Here is a 15,153-nt window from a genome sequence, read left to right as displayed (position 1 = left end):
GTCCCAGTCCAAAAGTTCTCCTTTTATGTTCCACATAAGAAAGAAAGTCAAATTGGTTTAAAACGACATTATATGTAAATGATCTTTTCATTTTGGGGTAAATGGTCCCTTTAGCACACTGGTGAGAGACACTATAAAGAACACATACACACACTCACACACACACATACATTCACACCCTAGCACAAAACTCCACATCTATATCCATGTCTATGGAGAATGCAGGCCATTTAACGATTACACTCCACCCTCTTGACTGCCTGAGTCGGACACACACAAACACAATTCCGCCCTCAAATGCCTCCCCCTTATCTAGCCAGTTACAGCTCCATCCATCACTGGTCTTGGGGAGAAGGAGAAAGGGGGGGGAGGGGTGGACACATGGAAGATAAATGTTGGGCTCAGATGGGCAAGGGGTCTGCAAAACATGGTCACCAAATGTTCTACAATCAAGTGCAAGCGTGTATGTGTTACAGATGCATAGTCAGAAGTTTAGTACTTCTGTCACTTCCAGAACTTCGACCTGCCTGTGCATGCAACTCCATGTTAATGTCTTCATTAATAAATGTTTCTATCACCAGAGTTGGAAATTAACCTAAAAATAATATTATATATATATATATATATATATATATATATATATATATATATATATACACATACATATAAAAAGAGTTCTCCGTTTTAAAAAATACTGGATAACTTCCAGTTCCGTAAACGGTTCTTGAACATGCATTTTTCTGCCAATGCAGAACACAATAGAAAAATACTCTTGACAGCGTTTCCTGCTGTACTAGTCAGTGGCAGTGCTGCCCTGCTACTGAATTTATAGCTTGCAACACACGTTTAACAGTGCAATGCGATTCCCAAACAAATTAGTCTTCTGAGTTAGTTCTTTTAAGTCCGTCTGAATCTGACTAGAGTTGAAATAAACCAAGAACTGCAACCATGTTATGTAATGTTTTAGACTTCCATCTTGGCCAGACATTGACCATCATCAAGATTTACTACACTGTTTACTGTATGACCTCCAAAAAAAAAAGAAAGAAAAAGTGTCAGCTTCTTTGGGTAGCTGATGTGAAGGGTATAAAGTCAGTGCACTGACCCAAGTTGCCAGCTCATTTTCAAGGACAATCAATATATCCAGTGGGTTGAAAGGCAACTTTTGCTCTTCCTGCTCCAAAACATTGATGGCATCTGCTCCTTTCTGTGCTTGGTCAAGCTCCTCTTCCTAAATGCATAGAAATAATCTTTGTCAAAATGTATATCAACACTCTGTGGTCTGAGGGTGTTTTGGGCCCTGGAGAAGTTCACATGCCTTGACATTTGTGATTTTTTTCAGTTGCTTAAAAACATATTAATGGCTACATTTTTGAGAAAATAACGTTTATGCGTGGTTTTTGAAAACAAAAACAAAAATTATAAGTCATTGAAATAAGGCCATATAACACATACTAAACATTTGTCCACAAGACTTTTGAGAACTTGATCTTGTAGCCTAGAGTTTTGGCTACAAAATGATGCGAAAATCCTCCTGATCACTCATTCAAACAAAACAATTTAGTCATTTAACTTTTGTAAGACACTTTTAATGTTAGAAAGGTCATATGTGAGGAGGCGTGAACCATCATGATTTTTGAGGTAATTCACACCTGAGGAGACAAAGACCCTCCCCTGGGACTATCAATGAGGAATGTGACAGAAAGAGAATGAATGTGAGGAGACTTAATGAACAAATTCAAGTTTTAAATTAAGTAATCTGACTATACATCTTTACATAAAGATTAGACTTACATACAATTTTTAGACCTACACTACCGTTTAAAAGTTTTAGAAGAAGTCTCTTATGCTCACCAAGGCTGCATTTATTTCATCAAAAATACAGTAAAAACTGTGATATTGGGAACTCTTTTTACAATTTAAAAGAACAGTTTTCTATTTGAATATATTGTAAAATTTCATTTGTGATCAAAGCTGAATTTTCAGCATCATTACTGCAGTCTTTAGTGTCACGTGATCCTTCAGAAATCATTATAATATGCTGATTTTCTAATATGGCCATTTTTACATCACATTTGACACATTTACACCTTGCAAGCACAAGCTTCATTGATGATAATGAGGCAGCATAAACACTAGATAAAATATAATCTAAACATTAATATTATGTTTATATCATATTACATATCATATTTACAGTGGGTACGGAAAGTATTCAGACCCCCTTACATTTTTCACTCTTTGTTATATTGCAGCCATTTGCTAAAATCATTTAAGTTCATTTTTTCCCTCATTATTGTACACACAGCACCCCATATTGACAGAAAAACACAGAATTGTTGACATTTTTGCACATTTATTAAAAAGAAAAACTGAAATATCACATGGTCCTAAGTATTCAGACCCTTTGCTGTGACACTCATATATTTAACTCAGGTGCTGTCCATTTCTTCTGATCATCCTTGAGATGGTTCTACACCTTCAATTGAGTCCAGCTGTGTTTGATTATACTGATTGGACTTGATTAGGAAAGCCACACACCTGTCTATATAAGACCTTACAGCTCACAGTGCATGTCAGAGCAAATGAGAATCATGAGGTCAAAGGAACTGCCTGAAGAGCTCAGAGACAGAATTGTGGCAAGGCACAGATCTGGCCAAGGTTACAAAAAAGTTCTGCTGCCCTTAAGGTTCATAAGAGCACAGTGGCCTCCATAATCCTTAAATGGAAGACGTTTGGGACGACCAGAACCCTTCCTAGAGCTGGCCGTCCGGCCAAACTGAGCTATTGGGGGAGAAGAGCCTTGGTGAGAGAGGTAAAGAAGAACCCAAAGATCACTGTGGCTGAGCTCCAGAGATGCAGTCGGGAGATGGGAGAAAGTTGTAGTAAGTCAACCATCACTGCAGCCATCCACCAGTCGGGGCTTTATGGCAGAGTGGCCCGACGGAAGCCTCTCCTCAGTGCAAGACACATGAAAGCCCGCATGGAGTTTGCTAAAAAACACCTGAAGGACACAAGATGGTGATAAATAAGATTCTCTGGTCTGATGAGACCAAGATAGAACTTTTTGGCCTTAATTCTAAGCGGTATGTGTGGAGAAAACCAGGCACTGCTCATGACCTGTCCAATACAGTCTCAACAGTGAAGCATGGTGGTGGCAGCATCAGCAGTTTTTCAGCTGCAGGGACAGGACGACTGGTTGCAATCGAGGGAAAGATGAATGCGGCCAAGTACAGGGATATCCTGGACGAAAACCTTCTCCAGAGTGCTCTGGACCTCAGACTGGGCCGAAGGTTCACCTTCCAACAAGACAATGACCCTAAGCACACCGCTAAAATAACAAAGGAGTGGCTTCACAACAACTCCGTGACTTGAATCTTGAACTTCTTGAATGGCCCAGCCAGAGCCCTGACTTAAACCCAATTGAGCATCTCTGGAGAGACCTGAAAATGGCTGTCCACCAACGTTTACCATCCAACCTGACAGAACTGGAGAGGATCTGCAAGGAGGAATGGCAGAGGATACCCAAATCCAGATGTGAAAAACTTGTTGCATCTTTCCCAAAAAGACTCATGGCTATATTAGATCAAAAGGGTGCTTCTACTAAATACTGAACAAAGGGTCTGAATACTTAGGACCATGTGATATTTCAGTTTTTCTTTTTTAATAAATGTGCAAAAATGTCAACAATTCTGTGCTTTCGGTCAATATGGGGTGCTGTGTGTACAATAATGAGGAAAAAAATGAACTTAAATGATTTTAGCAAATGGCTGCAATATAACAGAGTGAAAAATTTAAAGGGGTCTGAATACTTTCCGTACCCACTGTATATCATACAGCATACAATTAAAATACCTGCTTTAGCCGAAACAACATTTAAATGTAACTAAATCTTGCTTATTAGGACATGTTTCAAATTTCAATACTCTGAATCCTGTCTGGCAAGTCTGGAAACCGTCCCACTAGTAAAATATGTACATGTTTATATAAAATAGCATGTCAACTAATATGTAAGTAAAAATGACTAACTCATTAGAAATTGTATCCTCGGCTGGATCAAGTCTCTCTTCAAAATGCAAACTATGTTTGTTAATTGCAGTTAATTTTTGTGACGTGTTTCAGAAATATGCTCGTGGACACAGAGACGGCTGAAAGTGTACCCTTTTATTTTCTTTATTTTACAAAAGCACAATGTTTTGCTGTTATTTTGAGTGTACACAAATAAAAGTAGACCCTTTATAGTCTCTAATGATGTCTTACATTTATCTGTATGCCCCAAAATGACGGAGTATTTTAAGTTGTTTCTGCTGTAATGGCGAAAAAATCCAGCAGGACACGCCGTCAACCCCAGAGGGTTAACAGTTTCCATAGTATTAATTTGCACAATTAAATATCCTCAAAATCAATTATTACAGAGTAATAAGAAAAGTGATGCTTAAAGGGATATCTCAACCAAAAATAAAAGTTATCTAATTAACTCACCACCATGCCATCCCAGACGTGTAGGACTTTCTTCTGTTGAACACAAAGATTTTTAAAAGAATATCTCAACATACGGCGGTACATTCAATGCAATTTATTGGTGGTCAAAAAGCAAATTAAGATGGCATAAAGCAATCCATATGACTCCAGTGGTTGAATCCATGTCTTCAGAAGTGATATGATAAGTGTGGGTGAGAAACAGATCAATTTTTAAATACTTTTTAAATCTCCACTTTCACGTTTGTCTTTTTCATTCTTTGTGAATTTCACCACCTACTGGGCAGGGAAGAAAATTCATATTAAAGATTGACTTAAAAATGGACCTGTTTCTCACCCACACCTATAATTTCGCTTATGAAGATATGGATTCAACCACTGGAGTGGTATTCATATCTTTAAAGCTACCTTTATGTGCTTTTTGTACTTTCAAAGTGCTGGTCACCATTCACTTGCAATGTGAGGACCTCCAGAGCTGAAATATTCTTCTAAAAATCTTTGTTTGTGTTCAGCAGAAGAAAGAAAGTCACACACATCTGGGATGGGATGAGGGTGAGTAAATGATGAGAGAATTCAACCACTGTACCAAATGCATTCATTTATATGAATATCAGCGGATATAAAAATGGTGCTATATAAATATGAATAATGTCATCCAGATGTGTTTCCTACCTTTTGCTTTTACCTTGAAAACCTCTGATGACTCTTCTTTCAGTTATAGCTGTAGACCTGCCAGGACTATAATTTAAATGAACCTATCCTGTTAGATAAAAATAAAAATAAATAGTATAATTGTAACTGAGAAGATAAGCAACACGTATGGCTAGTTAAAAATGTAAGATTCATGATGAGACCATTTTCAACCACTGCAAACCGTGCTACATATAGCAACAGTATTATACTTATAATTTGACTCTTTTTTAAAAACCAACATAAACATGTTGATATCAGGGCGTCTCCTTGAGGCAAACCAAAAATTATAATACTCTCACCATTTATGCAGTCTCATGCCAGGTCAAACTCATTTTACTTTCTTCAGGGGAACACAAACAAAGATTTTTGATGGATATATGATGCGTGTTTGTCCATATAATGGAAGTCAGTGAGGTTAAAATCTTTCAAGATCCATAAAGGCAGCATCAATGTAATCCATATGACTTGAGTGGAAATGTTGAGTGTTCCACAGAAGACAGAAAGTCATATAGAAGAATACTTCATATGCCACTGCCTGAACTTTGGACTTAGGTTGGTTCCCACCGAACCTCACCGAAATGGCCTGCTGGTTGAACTGCGATGCACCTCACTCATCTCTGCCTGTATCATCTCGGTCTAATGATGGCCTACACTCTTGAAATGGAATATATAGACTATCAATTAATTGCCAACAAAAGCCTTCATCAGCCTTCAACATTGCATCTATGTGACCTTCTGCAGTTAATCCAGGATCATTAATCCAGGATGAATAATCTTCCTACCTAATTCTCCCAAGGTTATTTTTCTCCATTAACCAACATCTTATGGAGTTTTGTGTTTCTTGCCACAGTCACCTTCGGCTTGCTCACTGCTGTTATAAATACAATTATTATTGAACTATTGAATTATTTATTTTTATACACAATTTGTAATTACAGAATGATGACTCTAAGACTTTATAAAAAGCTGATTATAAATAGTACAGTTTCATTTTCTGTTAATGCATGATTTTCTGTAAAGCTGCTTTGAAACGATGTGTGTTGTGAAAATACAAATATAAATGACTTGACATGTTCATAATATGTACATTGTATCAAATCCTTAAGTAAAAGGTAGTTAAAGACACCTAATATAAAATGTGTCCGAGTTTTTTTTTTATTAAATAATGATAATGAATACATAGATGAATGAAATATGTTAGCACATTTTTTCAATTAGAATTTGTATTTATTTATATTTATACAGTAGGACCAATTATTGCATTTATGCCTGTAAAAAGTGCAAGAATTTTATTAAATGTCTCTCTGATTTATGTCTGATCTGTTAAAAAACTGAAATTATTTCATCACTTGGCAATAGATTGCTGAACACAGTAAATGCAATAAAAATGTCATTACTTATTTCCAAATATTTCTTCCTGAAAAGTATGAATCATTAATGGAACCATTAAAGAATCAGAATAGGAATCATAATTGTTAAATTCCATCTCAGCTTTATGGCGTCTATACACAGAGTTTATGGGGTGTTACGTTGCAAGGACTTAGTAGAAAAACACAAATAAAAAGGGCCTCTCCAACATGAACGTCCATGAAAAATAACTTTTGCTACAACACACACTGATATAACCATACTTTGGCCACTGAAAACCACCTTGATTTCAACGGACCAGACTCTTTCAACACCTAAAAACATATCTTACTTTTTCCTATCCGTCAAATGCTCAGTCAAAAAGTAAGCAGCCTAAAAGACTCCATGCAATCAAAATTGTAGTTTTGTGCAGCCTGATCTCATATCATTTATGTGATAAAAGCAACATTTTGCAAACCAAAATTACTTGCTTCATCATAAGTTTGGCTGCAGTTTCCCAGTGTAATGTCCAGTGGGGGACACCAAAATCAAGTGAAATAATGTTGTAATCAGACAAGGTTTTTAATATTAGATGTTAGATGTTTTAATGAGTAAAACATACCTCCCTAACCTAAACTTTAACCTAAGCCAAACCAAAAGTGTCTTAAAAGACAAATGAGAGGTGAACAAAACAGACATCCTTAAGGTGCGTACACACTGCCCGCGACATCACGCGCAACAGCAACTCCATACCATTCATTTTCAATGAGAACACAGCGACTTCCGGCGACACGAGCTGTCGCAACCGTTGGCGACTAGATGTGGGCGTGTCCAGCGACGCGACAAGGTTGAGACAAGTTGAACTTTATTCAAATGAAGAGTGACTAACGGAAGCGACAGCCAATAGAGACGATGGGAGAGCTCACGTGATCCTTCTCTCTCTCTCTCTCTCTCTGCTCCTGCAGTAACGGAAAGATGGATGAAAGGCTAATTCTTGCTGTTAGAAATTTTCCAGTGCTCTATGATATGTCTCTTCCCACGTACAAGGACATTTTTAAGAAAAATACTGCGTGGAAAGGTGTATCTAAGATCGCGGGGATTTTATGGACCCAGACAGACCGGCATTTGCATTTTCGCCGCAGATAAACAGCCACTATGGCAAACAGCACGCCTGGTTTCTCATTCATCTTTGATATAAAGCATTTTATGTACTGATTCCATTTATATTTAGTCTTTTCCCTCCAAAATGTTTGTTTTTAGTGGCAAGAAAAGAGATTCGCTGTCAACAGCAATGGAATGACAACCGTGAATGTCATTTATAAACGTTACTAGGCAACCAGTAGTGGGAACACCCACTAGCGACTTCACCGCCAGCCACTGGTGAACTCCAGCGACAAAGTCGCTGGCAGTGTGTACGCACCTTTACCCTAAACCAACACCTAAACCCAACCGATAATGTATTAAAAGTAAATGCGACATGAAAAGCACATTTATGGAAGCAACCTCGTCATTTCATGTCGCTTCTATGGCACTTCTTTGTTTTACTTCTACTTTCGTTTCAAGCGTCATTGGCTGGGCTTGAGCCTCGGTCTCCGAGTCCAAAGGCCAACACTCTATCAGGAGAGCTAGAGAGGAAGTTAATCACATGGGAATAAGTGTGTAAATGTAGGTGTGTCTGTAATACAAGCACTGGACGCATTGCTTTTCAAATAATGCGTTACAGGAAAAGTGTTTTGACATAATAACATATCAGTGTGTGTGTAATAGAGCCAAAAATATCTGTTTATAAACAGTCCTAAACAGCCATAGTACCGCTGATATGTGTGAGAGTAAAACACACCGTTGTTGCAGCGCCTCTAGTGTTCATTTCACCAGGAAACTGCAGTGAAATGTGGAAAGTGGCACATAAAACTCAGTTTGCAAAAATGTAGTTACAGTAACATTCATTGTATGAGACTAGGTTGGTTTTGTGGCTTATAGTCCATGTCTTTTTGGTCTGAAGCCAGCTAGGTTACTATTAAAAGTTGACTAAATTAATATTTAGAACATATTCGCATTTAAAATGTAATTTTCTTCCAGAAAAACATGACCAAAAATATTGATGACTCATCTTGCACTACACAGATTATTGTCCAATCAAATGCACTCAAAAAAGAGAATATTCCTCCCTCAAATACCACCTGAAAATGACTGCAACTGACACTTGTAAGTCGATGTAACTAAAAGGTATTGGTTCTCTAAAAATAGGGATGAGCTCTTTGCTTCATCCCACTTGTAATTTCCTGTCTCAATAGGAAATATGTCAAGGCAGGAAAGTGATTTCATGGGCCCTTTAAATAAATGATCGTAAGACTGAAGTGAAGAAGCACCACTGTAATGCGTCCCCAGTTCACCCTTTAATTGAGGCTAAACCTGCACTATTGAAAATAAAGAAATGCAAGACACACACAGTTTATTGTCACTCAGGTTTTAACCTGCTCAGCAAAATGACCTTATTGTGTTGAATAAATCAGATATGATGTTCTATCAATGCAGCAATACAATCATGCTGTGAAAAGTCCTGCAAAAATCTATTAATTAATTAGTGAATTAATTTAAGTCTTTAAGAGAGGGGTGTCTATGAAAGGGATTAGGTCAGCAGTCCATTACGGTTGATAGAGTTCTGCATCTCAGTAAATTAATTAAACAATGTGATGAATTGACACCGAAACACTCGGCCAAGGGGAAAACACATGGGACAGGACGATGATGTCATTTAAAGAGGGTGTGGAACATGGGAACAGAAAACAACGTTCTGTTAGAGCAAAACTTGTGCTGCCTTCATATATCATGTTAGAATTATGGTAATTTACATTCTCTGACTCAGATATTATTTATATTTATGGCAGTGCACATAACACCAAAACGGATACAAATGTGAATGTTTGGGTAATGACAGCAAACTACTTCAGCACCACATTAATTCACCACTTGCAAAACAAATGTTTAAACAAATGAAGTGCATCAGGTTACACAGGGGCTAAGTTGTTGAGATTTTGCTGTTTAACTACATTGAAAAAAAGGGAAAGCAACTCTATTGAGAATACTAAACCAGCACACTTGAAATCAACTTAATACATTTATGTTTGAGATGAGACCAAAATTATATTGCACAGACTCCAATGATATTTAACACAGTCATCAAAAGTGATATGATCACACTGCTATAAAATGGTTAAATGGTTCAGCCCACTGATCTATATATATAGATCAGTGGTTCAGACCTAATGGATGGTTTTCACTCTGAGCTTTACAGTTTGCTCTAGGTTGTGTTATGTTACTATAGAAAAATCAGTGTTTATTGCTTTTCTCATGAAGCAAATACTGAGGGATCATCAGTATAATAACTGTTAACTCTCAGCAGCACCATACTTGTTATACAGTACACACATATACATATATATGTATATATATATTTATTCGTTTCAGATCAGCCATAATATTATAACCACCTACCTAATATTGTGTAGGTCACCCTCGTGCCACCAAAACAGCACCAACGTGTATCTTAGAATAGCATTTTGGGAATTCATTCTTTGTAATTTGAAACGCTGGTAAAGAACATCTGGCTTTCAGTGCGTTATTTAGGTTCATTTATCATGAGTCGAAAACGATTTATTAGGGAACTATTCTTTATTTAAGGCTATTCTATTCGTTAGGCTACTGTATTGATATTGGAAGTTCCATTCATGTTTCCCCCACCTGGTATGAAATTTCACACTGGTGTTGTCCCTTGTACCGAGTAGAACCGGTTAAACCATACACTGTGGCAACCCCAGTATCCCGTGATGTTATTGTGTTTCAGATGGGGCAAAATGTTGGCCTGCATTAAGCAAAGATAACAACTAAGGAGATTGCTGTAATCACTGGAATTGGGTTAAGAACTGCTCTGCACATTATTAAAACCTGGAAGGATAGTGGTAAACCTTCAGTTTCGTGGAAAGAAATGTGGCTGGAATTTTGATCACTAAAACGCTTGAAGTCACATCGGGAAAAAAAACAACAACAGTTGAATTCACAGCTATGTTTAATAGTGAAAGTTAGGGTTGGACGAATTTTCAGATTTTTTTCTTTTTAAAATCGAGAATTTGTATAAAATATTATCAAACGTTATGGCTGGACACGTTTATCCATCAATGGCTGAGCAGGGAAGGAAAAAAAGGTAAATGGCTTGATGTCGCCCCCCAATCTCATCAACTATGTGTGAGCGTGAGCTCTTCCTGCACAACACAAGATGGAGGCGGATGACACTTTACAACAAGATGAACTCGTGCCTAAGAAACGGGGTAATATTTCTTCAGTGATGTGGAATTGTTTCAGGTTTGATATATCAGACTTCAAACAAACTTCCAAAAATCTGTTGCAACCAGAAGCAGCAGCACCATTAATTTATTTCAACATTTGTGCCAGAGACAGGGCTGTAGCTAATGAAAGGTGGTAACGATTCTAAGGGCCCATAGATCCCATGGGGGCAACAACACATTTTAGACTGTATTTTTTTATATGAAAGGGACCCAGAAAAATATACAGTCAGGGGACCTGCTATGGCCCTGGCCAGAGACACCAAGCTGAGTAGGAAGAGTGCAGTAAATTATATGACGACAAGCCTTTAACGAGCTGTTCATCAGGTCCTCCCAAACTGCTAAACGCGAGCTGTCATAATAAGTGTCATTTTCAACCGCTATTAAAGATACCCTGCTAGCAAGAAATAACACGTGCAGTGGCATTCAATGTAATAACCTTTATTTTACCAGGAAAGAAGACTCACTGAGATTAAAATCTCTTTTTCGGGAGTGTCCTGGCCAAGATAAGCAGCTTAGTTTACACAGACATTTTACATCAAAGTTACAACACACAAACATAATCAGATCTCATTACGTAAAAAAAAAAAAAAAAAAAAAAATGCATCTGGTTAAAAACATTTACACACACTTATGTCACTAAGGGTATGGTACGGAAGACCTGTACCGCAATGTAAAAAAAAAATAATAATTTTTAAAAAAAATAAAATAAATGCTATTATTTCAAGATTAAAGTCGAAATGTTTCGAGATTAAAGTCGAAATGTTTCGAGAATAAAGTCGAAGCTTTTCGAGATTAAAGTCGAAATGTTTCGAGAATAAAGTCGTAACATATATTCTGAATATTCTCTTTCCGAAGTATGCTCCAAAAGCTTTCGAATCTTTGATTATGATTGCTTGAACCGTATAAGAAACTCCGGTTAAAAGCAAATTCATCAGTAGCATTTCTTCGAAGAAAGATTTGCATCTGCTCCATAGCAACGTTTTCAGTCCCACGATCGGCACGGATTCTTCTAGGACAACCATCTCTATTCTTTACTGTCTCAATGAAATATGTTGCAATGACTTTCGGGTCATTATTGGTGAAATACACTTTCAACCACATCACATTACGTGAGAATCCATCAACACATCCATTAATGCAGAGGCCGTATGGTTTAAGCTTGTCATACGAGTCAACGTGCCACATAAAGTAAAAAGCTACTATTATGTTTAGATCCATGTCAGAAGCAGTTTGACTTCACTAAGAATATATGTTACGACTTTATTCTCGAAAAGCTTCGACTTTAATCTCGAAACATTTCGACTTTAATCTCGAAATAATAGCATTTATTTTTTTTTTACATTGCGGTACAGGTCTTCCGTAGTATGGTACCAAAATATACCATTGAAAAGGAAGGGTTCTTAAAAATGCTGCACAACATTGATATAAACTGCCAAGCCGCAAACATTTTACGGAATTAATGTTACCCAGATTGTGCACTGAAACACGTGAAAGAGTAGTGGAGGACCGGCCTGTGGAGTAGTCGTACTCTTCAACCATACATGAGCCTCACAGTCCATTACATTGATGGAGAATGGAGACTGCATATTGTTTGCCTTCAGACGTCTTACTTTCCAGACTATCATACTACAGAGAAATAATTGATGTAGGTCTTAAAGATGTGCTGGCATCTTGGAAGCTTGTGGAGGATCGACAGGTCTGTCTGACCACTGACAGTGGAAGTAACATGATCAAAGCAGTTCCAGTGGAACCATCTTCAGTGATTTGGACATTGTCTTCACAATGTCATTCAGGAGCGATAATGCTAACAATAACCCATTTTGAATTTGACCACTGATTTTTTTGGTGTGTGTGTCTGTGTGTGGTGTAGGGATGGGCAGATTGATCCTAAAGTATCGATACTTCCGATACTGATGTTGTATCAAAAATATCGATCCTCACACAAAAATATTGATTCTAATAATAGATTATTATTTGGTTACCATGAACATAATCTTCAAAGTCAAAGGGATTAGACCATATTAGCAAATACTTGTGCAGGATGGGAACTCATTTCTTCTTCCAATCATCTTGACATACATGAATGCTGAAAGACAAAAGCAGACAAGCGCTTGCGCCATCATGAGTCTCGTTCAAACAAGAGGGATCAGTGCCTTGTAGAGGTAAAGATAGAAAATCAGGGGAACAGCTTCTGGATTAAATTCACACTAAAATAACAACATATCTAAAGGTGACATTTCTTATGAGTTTGTGTGCAATTAAAGAAATAGTTAACCATGGTTTTATTTAAGTAATATTGCATTAACCATGTTTTTTGGGGGCTGAAACCATGGTTTTACCACAGTCATATTGTAGTAGTAACCATGGTGGTACCTATGGTTCAAGTGAATTCCATAGTTAATGTAAAGTGACTGCAGTGAATCCATAGTTCATTTTGTTTTTAAGGGTAAACAAAACAGAAGTGTAATAATTTCATGTTTAGGCTCACAAATGTAAAAAACAAAAAAGACTTGAATTATGACAAATTATATTTGCATAAATATCAATTTAATAGAAGTATTGGTATCGATGATATTGTACTTGAACAGAAAATAAGTGGTATCACCCATCCCTAGTGTGTGTGTGACTTAAAGAGGTACAGCCTCTTGCGTGTGTGAGTGTGTGTAGAGAGTGAGAGAGTATGTGTGATTCACTAATTTATCTAAAGTTTTGTTTGAGAAAATTCTGTTTTTAAATCAACTGTAAATACATTAAGGAGGACAATAGAAATCCTCACATTTCTTAAGTATATTTATTTAAATTATAATTAAAATGCTTCGTGCTTGTTATTTGGAGTCCTCCACATGCGTTTTGTGGTATTAACATTAACAATTGTAATTAGCTCAGTCGATAATGAACATTTCATACTAACTGAAAATTGTCTTTGTCACATAGAAGAATAAACTTATTTCAAATGTACTTTCTTGTATTCTATTTTAACAGAACATGGTGTGAAGGATCAAAGAGTCGACTGTGCAATTGCAGTGTGCAAAAAGCTTGTTAGTGCATTTTCATTCAGCTGGAAGAGGAGAAGAGAACTGGTGTCAACACAGGCTGAGCTTGGCCTGCCTCCCCATCAGTTCATTAGCGAATCCCCAACCAGGTGGGCTCAAGACAATAGAGAGAGTTTTGGAACAGGAGAAAGCCATAGATCAGGTCATGAGCTCTGATTAAATAAAACTAGGCAGCTTGTTCCAACATGGCAATATATTGATGTCCTGGAGTCATCTGCAAGAGTTCACTGATGCATTGTCAGGAGAAGCATATGTGAGTGTGTCAAACCTCAACAGCAAGTACACTGATCCTGTCACGGGTGAACTCTTGAGCGTAGCTCCTCTGTTGGATCCCAGGTTCCAAACAACTTACATAGAAGATGACATGTTGGAGGGAATCATCAGAGCTGACGTCTCTGTATAGAGGAAAACAGAACTCTGCTTGGGACAACTGCTCAGGTGTTCCAACAATTGGACCAAGGGCAGAGACAAGAAGCTGAGTTCAACAAGTGCCCCATCTGAGAGGGGTTTAGTACAGGTGGGAACATTGTAATCTGTCACAGAGCATGTCTGAAGCCTTAAACTGTAGATAGACTGGATTGGTGTTTTTTAAATGCAATAATACTTCTCTTGTTTCTTCAGCCAAAATGTTACATTTAAATAGAGAAGAAATCTATTTGAATTGTCTAGACTTTTGAGTTGACTTGGTTTAGGGAAAAATGTACCAGTATGTTTTCAATGGTAACAGCCTATTGAAAGGTGCTGTTTGTTATTCTTCGTTTTACTAAATAGTTGCATGTTCACAGTTAATAAGTCAAGTTTGCACTATATTTGCTTTCTTATGTCATGACTTTTCCCCCTACAAAGACATTAAATTTAGTCCAGAGTACATTTGTACCTGTGTGATGTGATGCACTTTTCAGCATTTTTCTTGCACATCTGTTAAGAATACATAGGGTATGTATTCTTGTATCATCTTATAAATGTCAAATTCTATTCCAATAAATAAAACGTATTTTTGAATCATGTGAAGTTGACTACAATTAACGGTTGAAAAATCAAACGGTGAATCATCCATACATTTTTACAAATAATTTTTTTGCCATTTCGCCCAGCCCTCGTGAAAGTAAGAGCAATTCCACATGCACAATGCAACGACAACTTACAAGATTGGGACTAAACAGCTGTGTGGCCACAAGAAAGCCACTTGTTAGTGAGGCTAGGTAGTAGAGCGGGTTGGCCACCAATAGCAGGGTTGT

The 15,153-nt window shown here is 37.3% G+C and overlaps 1 protein-coding gene across 1 annotated transcript in view; it reads left to right on the top strand.

Moving 5' to 3' along the window:
• Positions 1 to 15,153, top strand: part of LOC127652397 (protein shisa-9-like) — a 293,861-nt gene that overhangs the window by 117,616 nt on the left and 161,092 nt on the right. The gene's annotated exons all lie outside the window — the stretch shown is intronic.

This window comes from Xyrauchen texanus, chromosome 12, assembly GCF_025860055.1.
Source record: "Xyrauchen texanus isolate HMW12.3.18 chromosome 12, RBS_HiC_50CHRs, whole genome shotgun sequence".
Classification (NCBI taxonomy): Eukaryota; Metazoa; Chordata; class Actinopteri; order Cypriniformes; family Catostomidae; genus Xyrauchen; species Xyrauchen texanus.
Note: the sequence above shows the minus strand (reverse complement) of the source record. Positions and strands in the feature narration are given on the sequence as shown.